The sequence below is a fragment of the Coregonus clupeaformis genome, unplaced genomic scaffold, assembly GCF_020615455.1.
Source record: "Coregonus clupeaformis isolate EN_2021a unplaced genomic scaffold, ASM2061545v1 scaf0844, whole genome shotgun sequence".
Lineage (NCBI taxonomy): Eukaryota > Metazoa > Chordata > Actinopteri > Salmoniformes > Salmonidae > Coregonus > Coregonus clupeaformis.
In genome coordinates this window covers 1-17049 of record NW_025534299.1, presented here as the reverse complement: position 1 = coordinate 17049, position 17049 = coordinate 1, and the positions used below count along the sequence as shown (strand labels likewise).

The 17049-nt window shown below is 45.9% G+C and overlaps 1 pseudogene; it reads left to right on the top strand.

Moving 5' to 3' along the window:
* LOC121557963 overlaps window positions 1-12088 on the top strand; it is a 28796-nt pseudogene extending 16708 nt beyond the window's left edge.
* Window positions 12089-17049: the final 4961 nt, after the last annotated feature.

The window sequence follows — 17049 nt, the reverse complement described above, 5'->3', positions numbered from 1 at the left end:
ACCTTCCCCCCTCACAGGGGAGTACTACCATCCTGGTCGTTGTGGATCGGTTCTCGAAGGCCTGTCGTCTCCTTCCCATGCCGGGTCTCCCTACTGCCCTACAGACCGCTGAGGCTCTGTTTACCCATGTCTTCCGGCATTACGGGGTACCCGAGGATATAGTGTCTGATCGAGGCCCCCAGTTCACCTCCAGAGTGTGGAGAGCCTTTATGGAACGGTTGGGGGTTTCGGTGAGCCTTACCTCGGGTTACCACCCGGAGAGTAATGGGCAGGTTGAACGTGTCAACCAGGATGTGGGTAGGTTTCTGAGGTCTTATTGCCAGGGCCGGCCGGAGGAGTGGGCGAGATATGTTCCGTGGGCCGAGATGGCGCAGAACTCTCTCCGCCACTCCTCCACCCAACTAACCCCTTTCCAGTGTGTGTTAGGGTACCAGCCGGTTCTGGCACCTTGGCACGAGAGCCAGATCGAGGCCCCTGCGGTGGATGAGTGGGTGCGGCGCTCGGAGGAGACATGGAACGCTGCCCACGTCCATCTGCAGCGGGCCATCCGTCGGCATAAGACGAGCGCCGATCTCCACCGCAGTGAGGGGCCTGTATACGCACCTGGAGATCGAGTCTGGCTCTCGACCAGAAACCTGCCCCTCCGCCTGCCCTGCCGGAAGCTGGGTCGGCGGTTTGTGGGGCCATTCAAAGTCCTGAGGAGGTTGAACGAGGTGTGTTACAGGTTAGAACTGCCTATTGATTACAGGAATATTAACCCCTCGTTCCATGTGTCTCTCCTCAGGCCGGTGGTAGCTGGTCCACTCCAGGATTATGAGATAGAGGAGATTCCTCCGCCCCGTTGGACATCGAGGGGGCTCCGGCGTACACTGTGAGGTCCATCCTTGATTCGAGACGCCGGATGGGGGGTCTCCAATATCTCGTGGAGTGGGAGGGGTACGGCCCGGAGGAGCGGTGCTGGGTGCCGAGGAGGGACATATTAGACCTGTCCCTGCTGACCGAGTTCCATCGGGGTCATCCCACGCGCCCTGCTCCGTGTCGTCCTGGTCGTCCCCGAGGCCGGGATCGGCGCACGGCTGGAGCCGCGCGTCAAGGGGGGAGTACTGTCACGGTTTCGGCCGAGGCTGCTCCTCCCCCTTGTTCGGGCAGGCTTCGGCGGTCATCGTCCCCGGAGTACTAGCTGCCACCGTTCGATGTTTCATGTTTGTTTGGTTTTGTCTGGTTATACACCTGTCCCTTGTTAGTGTTTGATTTTGTTTCCTATTTAGTTATCGTGTTTTGGGTCAGGTGTTATGTGTGATTGTATTTGTCAGCTGTTGATGGTTTTCTCCTCTCGTGTTGTTTATTCGAGAGTCCGCACTGCATGCGCCTTTTCTTATTTTACGCACTGTGTGTGTGTGCGTAATTTTGTGCTTGCCTCCCGGTTGGGTTGGCTCTTTACCTTTTTGGATTACTAAAGACTGTTGACGAACACCCTTGTTCCTGCGCTTGATCCCCTGCACCACATCCACACTCAGTGTTCTGACACGTCCCCCACGGAACCTGGAGTCCAGCAGGTCCCTCACAGCATACGCCGGACTCCCATCAATGTTCAGGGGCGGAGGGGGCGTATCCCGGGGGAAGGCATCCGCCAGAGGACCAGCAACCACCGGCCTGAGGAGAGACACATGAAAAGTAGGTGAGACACTGTAGTGCGGGGGAAGGAGCAGCCGGTACGGCACCTCATTAATGCGCCGGAGGACTTTAAACGGCCCCACAAACCGGGGGCTCAGTTTCTTGCAGGGCAGGTGGAGAGGGAGGTTTTGAGTGGACAGCCAGACACGATTACAAGGCTGGAATACGGGAGCCTCACTGCGGTGGCGGTCAGCTTGGTCCTTCTGCAGACGAATGGCCCCCTGGAGACGGACATGGGCGGCGTCCCAGACCTGTCCGGCCCTGCGGAACCACTCGTCGACAGCGGAAGCATCGGTCTGGCTGTGTGTCCAAGGGACCAGGGCCGGCTGGTACACCAGGGAGCATTGGAAGAGAGTGAGCCCCATGGAGGAGTGAACGAGGGAGTTCTGGGCATTATCTGCCCAGGGAAGAAACCTCTTCCACTCACCCTGCTGGTCCTGACAAAGGCAACAAAGAAACTTCCCCAGCTCCAGGTTCATGCGCTCCACCTGCCCATTTGACTGAGGCCTATACCCGGAAGTGAGGCTGGCCATGGCCCCGATCTTCTCCAGGAAAGCGTTCCACACTCGGGAGGTGAATTGGGGGCCACGGTCCGAGACGATGTCTTCCGGAAGTCCATAGTGCCGGAAGACCTGTTGGAACAGGACCTCAGTGACCTGGAGAGCAGAAGGAAGACCAGTTAGTGGCAAAAAAACGGCATAATTCGGAGAATCGTTCTACGACCACCATGACTGTGATGAAGCCGTCAGAACGTGGGAGGTCGGTGACAAAGTCTATGGACAGGTGTGATCAAGGTTGCTGAGGCACTGGTAGAGGAACTAGTTTGCCTGCCGGGGCGTTCCGAGGTGTCTTCATTTGGGGACATATGGAACAGGAGTTGACATAGCAAGAGACATCACTAAACAAGGTGGGCCACCAGTATTTTTGTGATAGAGAATTCAGGGTGAGCGTAATACCGGAGTGCCCTGCCGTAAAGGTGGTGTGCGCCCAGATCACCAGGCGGTCACGGACACTGGTGGGTACATACACGCGCCCCAGAGGGGCGTTGGCAGGCGCTGGGTCCTCCTGAGTCGCCAGGCGGATGTCTTCTTCCACATCCCAAATGACAGGTGCAACGATGAGAGATGGGGGTAGGATAGGACCCCTCAGATCCTTCCTTTCTCTGGTATGGTGCATCCTGGAGAGTGTGTCGGCTTTCACATTCTGGGAGCCTGGGCGGTAGGACAGAATTAAGAAATTGGGCCCACCTGGCTTCGTTTCGCTGCCCGTAAGTGCTCCAAATTCTGATGGTCAGTAAGAATCCAGAATGGATGGACTGCTTTACTGCCAGTGTCTCCATTCCTCCAGAGCAAGGACCTCTGCCAACAGCTCCCTGTCTCCAACTCCATAGTTCCTCTCTGCAGGGTAAGCTTTTAAGAGAAAAAGGCACAGGGATACATTTTCTCTGGCTTACCTTGCCGCTGGGAGAGAACCGCACCCACGCCCTCCTCAGATGCGTCCACCTCCAGGATGAAAGGTCAAGATGGATCTTGGTGTTTTAGGATGGGCGCAGTGGTGAACCTCTCCTTCAGCCTCTTGAAGGCAGCGTCAGCATCAGGGTTCCAGGACAGCTTCTGAGGCCCACCCTTAAGGAGAGAGGTGAGCGAGGTGGCTATGGAGCTGAAGGAACTGATGAAACGCCGGTAGAAATTGGCGAAGTCCAGGAAGCTCTGTAGGCCATGGCCTGGCCATGGCCTGACGGCGTCCGTCTTCTCTCTTGTCGATGTACACAACCACCTGTCGACTCAGCATGTCTCGGAACACGTCATTGACAAAGGACTGGAACACAGAAGGCGCGTTGGCGAGGCCGTAGGGCATGACGTAGTATTCATAGTGGCCTGAGGTAGTGCTGAATGCAGTCTTCCACTCGTCTCCTTCACAAATTCGGATCAGGTTGTTTGCACTCCTCAGGTCCAACTTGGTAAAGTACTGGGCCCCTCGTAGCTGCTCGATGGCCAACGGAACCAGAGGGAGGGGGTACCGGTACTTGGTGGTGACTGCGTTCAACCCCCTGTAGTCAATGCACGGCCTCAATCCTCCATCTTTTTTGGCCATGAAGAAGAAGCTGGCGGAGGCAGGATAGGTAGAGCTTCTGATGAACCCCTGTTTCAGGGTCTCCGCCACATTCTTCTCCATGGCCTCAGTCTCCGCCCTGGAAAGGGAGTAAATGCGACTCTTCGGGGGGTGTTGTCCCTCCAACAGGTCAATGGCGCAGTCCCAGGGCCTGTGAGGAGGGAAACACATAGCCTTTGATGAAGAGAAGACTTCGGAGAGATCTGCATACTCACGTGGAATGCTGAGCTGGAGGGCTGAATCCGGAATCTCCGCTGACGTGGAACAACAAACCACTGGCAGGCAGGTCTTCCCGCATGACGTGGGCCAGGCTGTGATCCTCTTGGTGATCCAATTAATGGTGGGGTTGTGTAGTCTGAGCCAGGGCAATCCCAAGACGATCCGGTGAAGGGGTGAAGTGACGATGTGGAATGACAGCTCCTCGTGGGGTGCTCTGGTAGTGTGGGAATGGTGATGGTGATGGGAAGAGTGATGTGCATAATGGTCCCTGATCCAAGTGGCTTATTGTCCAGCGAGGAGACGTGTAGTGGAGAAGGCAGTGGCACGGTGGGCAACCCCCATTCAGAGACCAGCTCCCTATCTATAAGGTTCCCCACTGAACCGGAATCTATCATTGAATTGGAAATGGAAGAGAAGGAATAACCAGTCACCGTTATGGGAACTAAAAACAATGGTTTTGTGATAGGAGATGACGTAACACTCACGGAGCGGCGACGGGAGTCATACCGCCTAGATTGGAAACCGCCAGGAGATCTGTGTTCCTTGGTGGTGTAGGGCGTGCTTTCCATCTCCATTGGTGAGGACTCGGAGGCAGGGCGGCTTCCATAGCTCAAATGGGGTGAGCGTCGAGGTCCGGGAGGTGTTGGGAACGCCGTCTGTCTCTCAACATGTCGTCAAGACGGATGAACGTTGCGATGAGGGTATCAAGGTCCATCTCGTCATCCCGACATGCGAGTTCCGTCTTGATGTTCTCCCGTAAGCCTCTCCTGAAGGCCGTGCGCAGAGCACGCTCATTCCAGCCGAAAGACGGCGCCACCGTGCGAAAGCTCAGAGCGTACTCGGACGCGGGCCCATCTCCCTGTTGTAGCTGGAGGAGACCCTCACCCTCGTCCGTTCCCTGCCTTGGATAATCAAACACCGCCCTGAACCGAGCGAGGAAGGTGGAGTAGGGAAGTGCCGCGGCCTCACCTCCATCCCAGACTGACATGGCCCAATCCAGCGCCTTTCCTTTAAGTAGCAAAATCACTAGCGCTATCCTGGCTTGGTCAGATGGATATGCCCCAGGCTGACGCGCCAGATAAAGTGAAACATGTAGCAGGAAGCCGCTACATTTAGTAGTTTTACCGTCATAGCGCATCGTTTGTGATAGCACGGGAACAGGTGGACTGGGTGCACTCGCCGCTCCCTGAGGAGTAACCGGAGCGCTGGGCAGATTTATGCAGAGCTTGGAGCACTTCCTGCATGGCAGCGTTCAACTGGGCAAGCTGCTACTGGTGATGGTCGAGGCTGGAAAACTCCAGGAGGATTACCTGCTGCATCCATTTTTGTGAGAGGTGTGTAATTCTGTGATGAGTACTGAGGATACGAAGAGGCAGGACGCAGACGCAGGAATCAACAAGGTAAAGGTTTACTTAACAATGAGAAAGATAATAACAAGGCGCGAGTAAACGACACAATGCTAACAATTACACACAACAATGACTGAACAGTCCAGGGCTATATAGTGGTGGTGATGAGATGATGGGGTGCAGGTGCTCAGGGTGCATTGGGTTTCCATTCCTGTGTTGCCGAGGTGGTGCACTCAGACCGGTGGCTCAGTAGACCGGTGAATCAGAATGCCGGAGGGGAGCAACGGGAGGAGACGTGACAGCTTCCACCTGGGCACTGTGGCCATCCTCACCTGCATTCACAACCAGATCAAAGGCTAAGGACGTGCCATATATTAGATTCACTTTGATAGAGTATATGAAAAATTGTATCATTTTCTGTCAAAGGTCAGCATTAGACCTAAATTATGTTAATAATTAAAGCAACATAACTTGTATTAGGTTTTCATTTAAGTTCATTTGAGTTTAATGAAGTGACTATTGGCTTAGCAACCGCGTGACGCAGCATGACATCGTGAACATGAATGTTCAAGAATCCAAAATTGCATTAGGCATTTCCTCCTTTCTAGAGTAGCTTTGATGACAGTTGGGTTTGTGATGCTAACGTTATCTAACAAATGTGAGGATGTTTGAGGTGGAGAAACCTAAGCCATTTATAATGAAGAAGTCTCATTCTTTCAACATTACGTTGGTGACGATGTCTGGTATGCATGTAAACAAGTCTGAGTTGTTACCACCCGTCTTAGAGGCCAAGTGGGCATGACTGGGCATGATTGAAATCAAAACCCAACCCTTAAATAACCAAGGAAAGTCATACATTTAACAGAATCTCGCATATCTCTGTTTTGAAAGATACTGACATTATGACAAATTACCCTATTTACATTTTGTAGTCAATTTTGAAATAATAATAATTGGTTTTGACTAAAATCAATGCCACATAACCAGCTTTCAACCAGAGAAGTCGTTTTATTTGGTTCAGCTTCCCTTTGAGGGATAGTTTTCTTTCTGTCAAAGAATGTCAGCATTATGGGTAGGAGAAAAGCTATGATCTCTTATTGATATAATTTATTAAATCCACTTCAATCAGTGTGGATGAAGGGGAGGAGACAGGTTAAAGAAGGATTTTTAAGCCATGAGACTGTTGTGTATGTGTGCCATTCAGAGAGTGAATGGGCAAGACACACGATTTATATATATATATATATTTTTTTAAAGGAGACCTGACCCTCCTCATAGTCCTCAAACACCCCCACTTTCTGGGGCTTCTCTCTCAGGGAGAGGAGGATAGCGTGGGAGGTACAGGCTTGGTACACATTCACGTCCCTTAGGTACAAAGTCCAGAGTCCATGCTCAGGGCTCAATATGATGTTCCCCTTCCTGTCTATGGACTCTCTGACCACTCCTAAAGTCCACTTAGTCTTCCCCTTAACCATCACTTCATACTAAAATCTCCCTGAGGATAAGCCATCCTCTCCAAGGACAATGACAAAACGATCAAACCTTTTTGTATTGTCAGGTAAATTCATATCTCATATGTGCTGTATCAAGGTCCAGAGTCACATCCACTGTATACTGCTGAATCCTCTTCAGTTTGACTCCAGGCAGCTTCTCCATCTCTTTATTCAGTGTCTCCTTCAGCTGAGAAAGAGCTCTCCTTACAGTCCCCACACACATATCACTGTGAACACTGACAGACCAGTCCTTGGTGGGTGGAGGGTTGCACATTATGAATCAGAAGCTCTGGAGAAGTTGGAGGTGGTCCTCACTGTTTGAGAGCTGCTTCATCTCAGTCCTTCTCCTCTTTAGCTCAGTGATTTCCTGCTCCAGTTCTTTAATGAGCCCTTCAGCCTGCCTCTCTACTGCTTTCTGCTTCTCCTCAATTACCTTAACAAGCTCACCCTGGCTTTTCTTAATGGAGCGCATCAGAGCAGTGAAGACCTGCATACTCTCTGCTATCTCTCTCTCTGCGTCTCTCTTGCTGAGATCTACTGAGAGTTTGACATCTTTAACCTTCTTTTGTCGCCCCTTGATAATCTTCCGCACTTTTGCCTCAGTTTTCCCCAGCTGAGCCTTCCTTTCTCCACACTCCTCCTCCATGGGGACAGTGTCATGAGTCTTGTGGTCTGCCTCAGTGCAGAACTGACACACACATGTCTGGTCAGTCCTACATAACATCTCCAGGAGTCTGTCATGCTTCTTATACATCCTGTCTTCTAGGTTCACCACAGGGTCGATCAGTTTGTGTCTCTTTAAGGGTGGGGCTATCTGATGAGGCTCCAGGGGAGTCTCACAGTAAGAGGTCTGACACACCAGGCAGGACTTTAGGGCCTTGCGCTTCGTCCCAGTGCAGACGTCACAGGGCACTATTTTTTCTACCTCATCTTTTTAAAATTCTCTACAACCATTCTGAACGATGTGTTGACATGAAGCTTAGGTCGTCTGGAGTATTTTTCCCGACACAGTGAACATTGACACAGGTCCTTGCTATCCCAGTACTTTGTGACACAGGCAACGTTGAAGTTGTGTTCACATGAAGTGGTGACTCATTAAGTGAAGACATCCAGATAGATATATCACAGGAACTGCTCTTCAGACTGGAGACTGTTGGAGGAAGCCATATCTAGACAGAGAAGGTGGAACTATAAATGATTTTGTTGAATGAGTCTGCTCTCGATAGTTTCAGTGCCATTGTCAACATTTAGAGACAGTAACCAATCTTGATTCAAGTTGTTTAACTATACAACATACAGTTTAATTGGTCAATGTACAAAATAAAGTAAAAAATCGGTACTGTAGTCAAGAAAGAAAACAGGATAATAAAATAATTCACACAGTAGAATGTATCTTCAGCTGCCCTTGTAAATCTCTACTCACCTGTGTCTGTGTGTGAAAGTGTGGGTACTTTCTCAGGTTTTTCTCTAGTATATATATATATATATATTATATACTGTAGTTTAGTAAAAAAACAACAACAACAAAAACAGACGACTCTGTGTAGCTGTTTAATAGAGATTTCTGAAGAGTTTGAGAGAGTTTACTCCTGTGTGCAACATATAGCATATCTAGCAATTTAAGTTTCACAGTGCTGCTCTGTGCTCAGGAGCAGAATTAAACCTTCACATGGCTGATCTCTCATTCTTGATACATTGTTTTACCATTTCAAAAACAAGGCAAATTTTTAAAAAGTGTTCTAATTTTGTTACTGATCAAGGTAGAAAAAGTGTGAATCAGAAATGTTAAACAAGGAATTATTGTAGATGTTTGGAAGGTTTTCCAAAAACATAAAAAACAACATAGCGATCATGTAACAATTAACTCATTAGGAATTTGGGGCACCACGGAAGGAGTTGTTTAACGAGTTACCATCTCCCGAATTAAACTCTTAGAATATATATATACAGTGGGGAAAAAAAGTATTTAGTCAGCCACCAATTGTGCAAGTTCTCCCACTTAAAAAGATGAGAGAGGCCTGTAATTTTCATCATAGGTAAACGTCAACTATGACAGACAAAAATAGAAAAAAAAATCCAGAAAATCACATTGTAGGATTTTTTATGAATTTATTGGCATATGATGGTGGAAAATAAGTATTTGGTCAATAACAAAAGTTTCTCAATACTTTGTTATATACCCTTTGTTGGCAATGACACAGGTCAAACGTTTTCTGTAAGTCTTCACAAGGTTTTCACACACTGTTGCTGGTATTTTGGCCCATTCCTCCATGCAGATCTCCTCTAGAGCAGTGATGTTTTGGGGCTGTCGCTGGGCAACACAGACTTTCAACTCCCTCCAAATATTTTCTATGGGGTTGAGATCTGGAGACTGGCTAGGCCACTCCAGGACCTTGAAATGCTTCTTACGAAGCCACTCCTTCGTTGCCCGGGCGGTGTGTTTGGGATCATTGTCATGCTGAAAGACCCAGCCACGTTTCATCTTCAATGCCCTTGCTGATGGAAGGAGGGTTTCACTCAAAATCTCACGATACATGGCCCCATTCATTCTTTCCTTTACACGGATCAGTCGTCCTGGTCCCTTTGCAGAAAAACAGCCCCAAAGCATGATGTTTCCAACCCCCATGCTTCACAGTAGGTATGGTGTTCTTTGGATGCAACTCAGCATTCTTTGTCCTCCAAACATGACAAGTTGAGTTTTTACCAAAAAGTTATATTTTGGTTTCATCTGACCATATGACATTCTCCCAATCCTCTTCTGGATCATCCAAATGCACTTCAGACGGGCCTGGACATGTACTGGCTTAAGCAGGGGGGACACGTCTCGCACTGCAGGATTTGAGTCCCTGGCGGTGTAGTGTGTTACTGATGGTTGGCTTTGTTACTTTGGTCCCAGCTCTCAGCAGGTCATTCACTAGGTCCCCCCGTGTGGTTCTGGGATTTTTACTCACCGTTCTTGTGATCTTTTTGACCCCACGGGGTGAGATCTTGCATGGAGCCCCAGATCGAGGGAGATTATCAGTGGTCTTGTATGTCTTCCATTTCCTAATAATTGCTCCCACAGTTGATTTCTTCAAACCAAGCTGCTTACCTGTTGCAGATTCAGTCTTCCCAGCCTGGTGCAGGTCTACAATTTTGTTTTTGGTGTCCTTTGACAGCTCTTTGGTCTTGGCCATTGTGAAGTTTGGAGTGTGACTGTTTGAGGTTGTGGACAGGTGTCTTTTATACTGATAACAAGTTCAAACAGGTGCCATTAATACAGGTAACGAGTGGAGGACAGAGGAGCCTCTTAAAGAAGAAGTTACAGGTCTGTGAGAGCCAGAAATCTTGCTTGTTTGTAGGTGACCAAATACTTATTTTCCACCATAATTTGCAAATAAATTCATTAAAAATCCTACAATGGGATTTTCTGGATTTTTTTTCTCAATTTGTCTGTCATAGTTGACGTGTACCTATGATGAAAATTACAGGCCTCTCTCATCTTTTTAAGTGGGAGAACTTGCACAATTGGTGGCTGACTAAATACTTTTTGCCCCACTGTATATATATATATATATATATATATATATATATATATATATATATATGCATGTTATGTACCAATAACAGTCACTTATTAATCATTACCTCATCAGTCTCATTCTGAATGTCTTATAATCCTTGAACCTGCATGAACCCTAACCTTACTTATGTATCAGCAATACACAAATTGTCTCAAATATTTACTTATTAGCTAACTAAATAATAACACAGAATACATACATACTTAATTCATGAGAAAAGTCCCTAGCGGATGAACAACAGCATGACTTGGTTATCAAAAAGGGAGGGGTCAATAGAAGGAGAGAGAGAGGGACAAAGAGAGTCGAACTTATCGTACATACATTTGGAAACTACGCTCACGGTAATCAGAATACTTAGTACCCTTACCACCGCCGTTTGGGTAAGAAATGCAATGCATTTACGTGTAGAATGTCTTCTCCGTTGTCTCTCTGTTGAAACCAATCACTCCTATGGGGAAGGTGTCGATGGGTGTAAGGCTCTGATTTGTCCACCAGAGGTCACAATGTCCTTTGTAGAGCTTCTCTGGATGTGAAGTGGTTGTTAGACAGATACTTCAGATGTACCAACGGTTGTCTGAGATGGGATTGTCCTTGCCACCTCGTGTCTTTAGTCAAAGTTCTAGACTACTTTACATGCCAGCTGCAGACTGGTAATGCTACGGTCTAGTGAGTTTCTTCTTCTTGTGTAGAGATTGAGAGTTTCAGAGTTTCTCACCATTTCAAACATGTGGACTAACGTCTCACATTTCCTGGTCTTAGAGTTTCAACCATTTGTAACGTTCAGTTTGCGCTGTACGTCGGCTGGTCTATCTGGTCTAACAATTTAAAGCCGTGTAGCCACAGCCACAATGTTAAGGTGTCAAGACCCCTTCTCTTCTATGGGAGAGAGGGGGTCTGGCTATCTTCAAACATTTTCCTAGCTGATGGGTCCCTTTTCTCTTTTCTCCCTTTCCCACCCTCCTTTCTCTCCATATTTTCCTTCATACGTGCGTGTCCAGGAACTGATTGTCTCGTGCACTGCGTTCGCCGGCATTCTGGCGCTCAACTACCAGCAGGACTACACGGTGTGGGTGTTGCCGCTGCTCATCATCTGTCTGTTCTCCTGGCTGGTGGCCCACTGCTTCCTGTCTGTCTTTGAGATCGTGGTGGACATGCTCTTCGTCTGCTTCGCCGTGGACACCAAGCACAATGACCGCAGCCCCAGCCAAAAGTTCTACCTGGACTAGGCCCTAATGGCGAGGGGAAGGGAGGCGAGGCTGGGTGGGAGACTATGGCTGCATCCCGATTCCCCACCAGTCATGGATTAAAAAGGAATGGATTGGTGTAATAATTGGCTAGAAGGAGTTTCAACCATTGTTAACTTCATGTTGTGTTCACTTTAGAAGAAGGGTGGAGAATTGCGACGTACCCTTATATGTCTCTGTTCCATTATCCACACTATCATTCCAATTACATCAGCACAAACATTCTTAGTGTTATGCTACTGTGGATAAAGGAACATAGCCTGTGTTTACCACTTTAATCAATTTCTTTATGGTGAATAGCGTTTATGCACATATTACACTAAATTATACTTGCACCCTATCATGTCAACATAGAACACACACGGTCACTCTCTCTCTCTCTTCTCTCTCCTTCTCTCCAGGAGTGTGTAGAGAACAGTAAGAAAATGTTGTGAAGGGATCGGCCCGAGACAGTCATGAGATGAAGCACATGGGGAGTTAACGAAACCCTTCCAACAGAGAATACATCGTTTTTTTAGGTGTTAAGGTTGAAAATGTGGTCACTGATAAGCATTTAAATTGGAAGTCAGTGGCTGTACAGTAACATGCTATAAATGACGTCAGAGCTCAGGCTCTGCGCCTTGCAGTGCTATATGGGTTTTGACTGACAGCTGTTCTGAAGTTCAACACTGCACGCGACAAGAAGTTGCCCCCATCCCGCCCGTTTATTGGGCAACTTTTGTTTGCTTGAGTGAGGGAAATGCTGTAAATTAAGAGGACTCTATGTATTTTGAAAGATGAGACGTTGAGGATTATAAGAAATACCGCTTTGATGTCATACAAGTAAGCCAAACACCTGTGAGTCCAAATGTGTACTTCACATTTCCATATCAACAACTCATGTCATATACAATGCCAACGTTTTTGATCACTATGTGTGATGTCAAGTTACAAGATGACATGGCGTCATACCCTGGGTTGTTCTGAACAGAATGAGCCTATTTTTGTCTATTGTGAAGAACATTTGCAGCAGAACAAGCACGTGAATGTACTCATTGCTCCTTTCTATGCAGACCAAAATTACAATCTGTTTCTCCAGATTGCCTTACGAAAGCCTAACACCTCAAGATCGTATTTTATAACCTAGCTAGTCATGCTGGCAATTGAACAAGCTTTCTTTTTAGATTGCGTAAACAACAATAGTAATTGTGTGATGGCGGGGAATGCAGGGCTGTGTTCCAAACCAAACAACTACTAGTGTGCTTGCTCTAGTTCCTCAATGGCACAGCTAGGAGAGCTCAAAAACGCACCTTATAGTTGAAGACTCTTCTTTGAGTCCTAAATGTCCATTGAAATTACTTTGGAGAGGTGTGTGGCCACTTGTCATTTTTTTGAATTATGTTGTGCCTACCCCATATTTTCCAGGAATAGTCTTATCATGTTACTGATTGTAACAAATGAGGCGAAAAATACAGTAAATGTAAAATGCACATAAAATCACCAGTGTAATGTTTGGATTCAGTCTTGTGTCAGGTGAACTGTTGTGTCCTCAACTTTGGTCTAATAATTTTCACATAATATCCAAACTGTTCCTTTTCAATTGCTACCATGCTTATGCATATGCTTTTCATATTTCTTCTGTAAGAAACATTTCAATTTAGCTTTATCCATATTGGCCAATTCATCATGAAGTTAAAGGGAAAATCCACTCAACAACATGTGGTATTTTCTTCATTAGTCCACTGTAGATACAGTCCCACTTTGCTTCTTGGAAGTCCAATATCTTGAAAACTTGACACCTGACATGTCAAACATTGTGAGACTGTATCAACAATGGACTAACTAAACAAATACCAAAAAATCGATGTTGAGTGGATTTTCCCTGTAACTCCAGAATCTAGAGCCATACACCCAAAATGCTGATGGAAGACAACTGTAAAGTTTAACACTTGTTTATTGTGACTCTTATCTCCCTCACTAACTTTAAGCATCAGTTGTCAGAGCACCTTACCGATCACTGCACCTGTACACAGCCCATCTGAAATTAGCCCACCCAACTACCTCACCCCTTGTTATTTATTTTTGCTCATTTGCACCCCAGTATCTCTATTTGCACATCATCTCTTGCACATCTATCATTCCAGTGTTAATACTAATTGCAATTATTTTGCACTATAGCCTATTTATTGCCTTACCTCCATAACTTGCTACATTTGCACACACTGTATATATATTTTCTGTTGTATTTTTGACTTTATGTTTTGTTTTACCCCATATGTAACTCTGTGTTGTTGTTTTTATCGCACTGCTTTGCTTTATCTTGGACAGGTCGCAGTTGTAAATGAGAACTTGTTCTCAACTGGCTTACCTGGTTAAATAAAGGTGAAATAAAATAAATAAATAAATAAAATTGTTGTAGACTCATGGAGGAGGGACTTCAGTTTGACCAAAACAAACCAGAAGACAGAAACCAAAAGGCATTCCAACCATTTTCTTTATTACATGTGTAATAGGTTTACCATGATATCACTCCAGTCCCAGGGACTACAATATTTTCAATAACCTGTTTATTAATTTATGCCACACTTTACATTAAACAATTTTTTTCTGAAAGCACAATGCCTTTTTGTTATATTTATTTGTATATATGTATAACAAAAGTATATCTGTCAAGAATATAGATAGTGTAGTTTGGTTCTATTTTACAGACTGTAAAGTTGGTGTTTTTTTGTTTAGCTTCTTGTGGGTGAAACTAAATTGTTCAAATGCGTTCCATGTCTTCACTGTTATTTTGTAACCACTACTACTGTACAGTACAAGTGTTTGTATATGAATGTCTTCTTCGATTGTGGTAATGATGAAAATGGTCGCTAATTGTGTTGCATTGGTACATCAAAAAAAATGTTGACAAATACAACTGACTAGCATAACAGACATTTTCTTGCATGGACATTTTTTAAAATTTTAAATTAAATTAATTAATTATTAGAAATTAAAATGTGTGCAAGGTGTGCTCCCTCGCCTGTTAATAGGATCATGTTACTACTGTGAATCACATATGAAAGAGCCATTTACCTTGATGAGGATGTTTTAGACTTAACAAAAATATAAACACAGCCTTCAAAGTGTTGGTCCTATGTTTCATGAGCTGAAATAAAAGATCCCGAAATGTTCCATACGCACAAAAAACATTATTTCTCTCAAATTATGTGCACAAATTAGTTTACATCCCTGTCAGTGAGCATTACTCCTTCGCCAAGATAATCCATCCACCTGACAGGTGTGGCATATCAAGAAGCTGATTAAATAGTATGATCATTACACAGGTACACCTTGTGCTGGGGTCAATAAAAGGCCACTCTAAAATGTGCAGTTTTGTCACACAACACAATGCCACAGATGTGTCAAGTTTTGAGGGAGTGTGCAATTGGCAAGCTGACTGCAGGAATGTCCACCAGAGCTGTTGCCAGATAATAGAATGTTCATTTCTCTACCATAAGCCTCCTCCAACGCCATTTTAGAGAATTTGCCAGTACGTCCAACCGGCCTCACAACCGCAGACCACATGTAACCACACCAGTTCACATCCGGCTTCGTCACCTTAGAGATCGTCTGAGACCAGCCACCCGGACAGCTGATAAAACTGTGGTATTGCACAACCAAACTTCTGCACAAACTGTCAGAAACCGTCTCAGAGATGCTCATCTGCGTGCTCATCATCCTCACCAGGGTCTTGACCTGACTTCAGTTCGGCATCGTAAGCGACTTCAGTGGGCAAATGCTCACCTTTGATGGCCACGGGTACGCTAGAAAAGTGTGCTCCCAGTTTCAACTGTTCCGGGCAGATGGCAGACATCATGGATGGCGTTGTGTGGAAGAGCGTTTTGCTGAAGTCATTGTTATGAACAGAGTGCCCCAGGGTGGAGGTAGTGTTACGGTATGCGCAGGCATAAGCTACAGACAATGAACACAATTGCCTTTTATCGATGGCAATTTGAATGCACAGAGATACTGTGATGAGATCCTGTTCATCCGCAGCCATCACCTCATGTTTCAGCATAATAATGCACGGCCCAATGTTACAAGGATCTGTACACAATTCCTGGAAGCTGAAAATGCCCCTGTTCTTCCATGGCCTGCATACTCACCAGACATGTCACCCATTGAGCATGTTTGGGATGCTCAGGATTGACGTGTAAACAACGTGTTAATGGCCATACACAAAATAGTCAAAAATAACTTCAAAAAAATAAATAACGGAAAAGTGGTGCGTGCATATGTATTCACCCCCTTTGCTATGAAGCCCCTAAATAAGATCTGGTGCAACGAATTACCTTCAGAAGTCACATAATTAGTTAAATAAAGTCCACCTGTGTGCGATCTAATTGTCACATGATCTGTCACATGATCTCAGTATATATACACCTGTTTTGAAAGGCCCCAGAGTCTGCAACACCACTAAGCAAGGGGCACCACCAAGCAAGTGGCACCATGAAGACCAAGGAGCTCTCCAAACAGGTCAGGGACAAACTTGTGGAGAAGTACAGATCAGGGTTGGGTTATAAAAAAATATCAGAAACTTTGAACGTCCCACGGAGCACCATTCAATCCATTATTAAAAAATGGAAAGAATATGGCACCACAGCAAACCTGCCAAGAGAGGGCCGCCCACCAATACTCACGGACCAGGCAAGGAGGGCATTAATCAGAGAGGCAACAAAGAGACCAAAGATAACCCTGAAGGAGCTGCAAAGCTCCACAGCGATTGGAGTATCTGTCCATAGGACCACTTTAAGCCGTACACTCCACAGAGCTGGGCTTTACGGAATAGTGGGCCGAAAAAAGCCATTGCTTAAAGAAAAAAATAAGCAAACACGTTTGGTGTTCGCCAAAAGGCATGTGGGAGACTCCCCAAACATATGGAAGAAAGTACTCTGGTCAGATGAGACTAAAATTTAGCTTTTTGGCCATCAAGAAAATGCTGGAGCAAACCCAACACCTCTCATCACTCCGAGAACACCATCCCCACAGTGAAGCATGGTGGTGGCAGCATCATGCTCTAGGTATGTTTTTCATCTGCAGGGACTGGGAAACTGGTCAGAATTGAAGGAATGATGGATGGCGCTAAATACAGAGAAATTGTTGAGGGAAAGCTGTTTCAGTCTTCCAGAGATTTGAGAATTGGACGGAGGTTCACCTTCCATCAGGACAATGACCCTAAGCATATTGCTAAAGCAACACTCAATCTGTCCCTAACAGAGTAAAGAAGATTCCATTTTAATTTGATGATGAGATTTAGTAGGACATCCATGGAAATTCTAATCATGTGTCATGTCAACTGACTAAATATAATACTTTCTAAATTGATATATTTAATGATTTGTGAATGTAATTAATAAATTATCTGTTCCCTCTC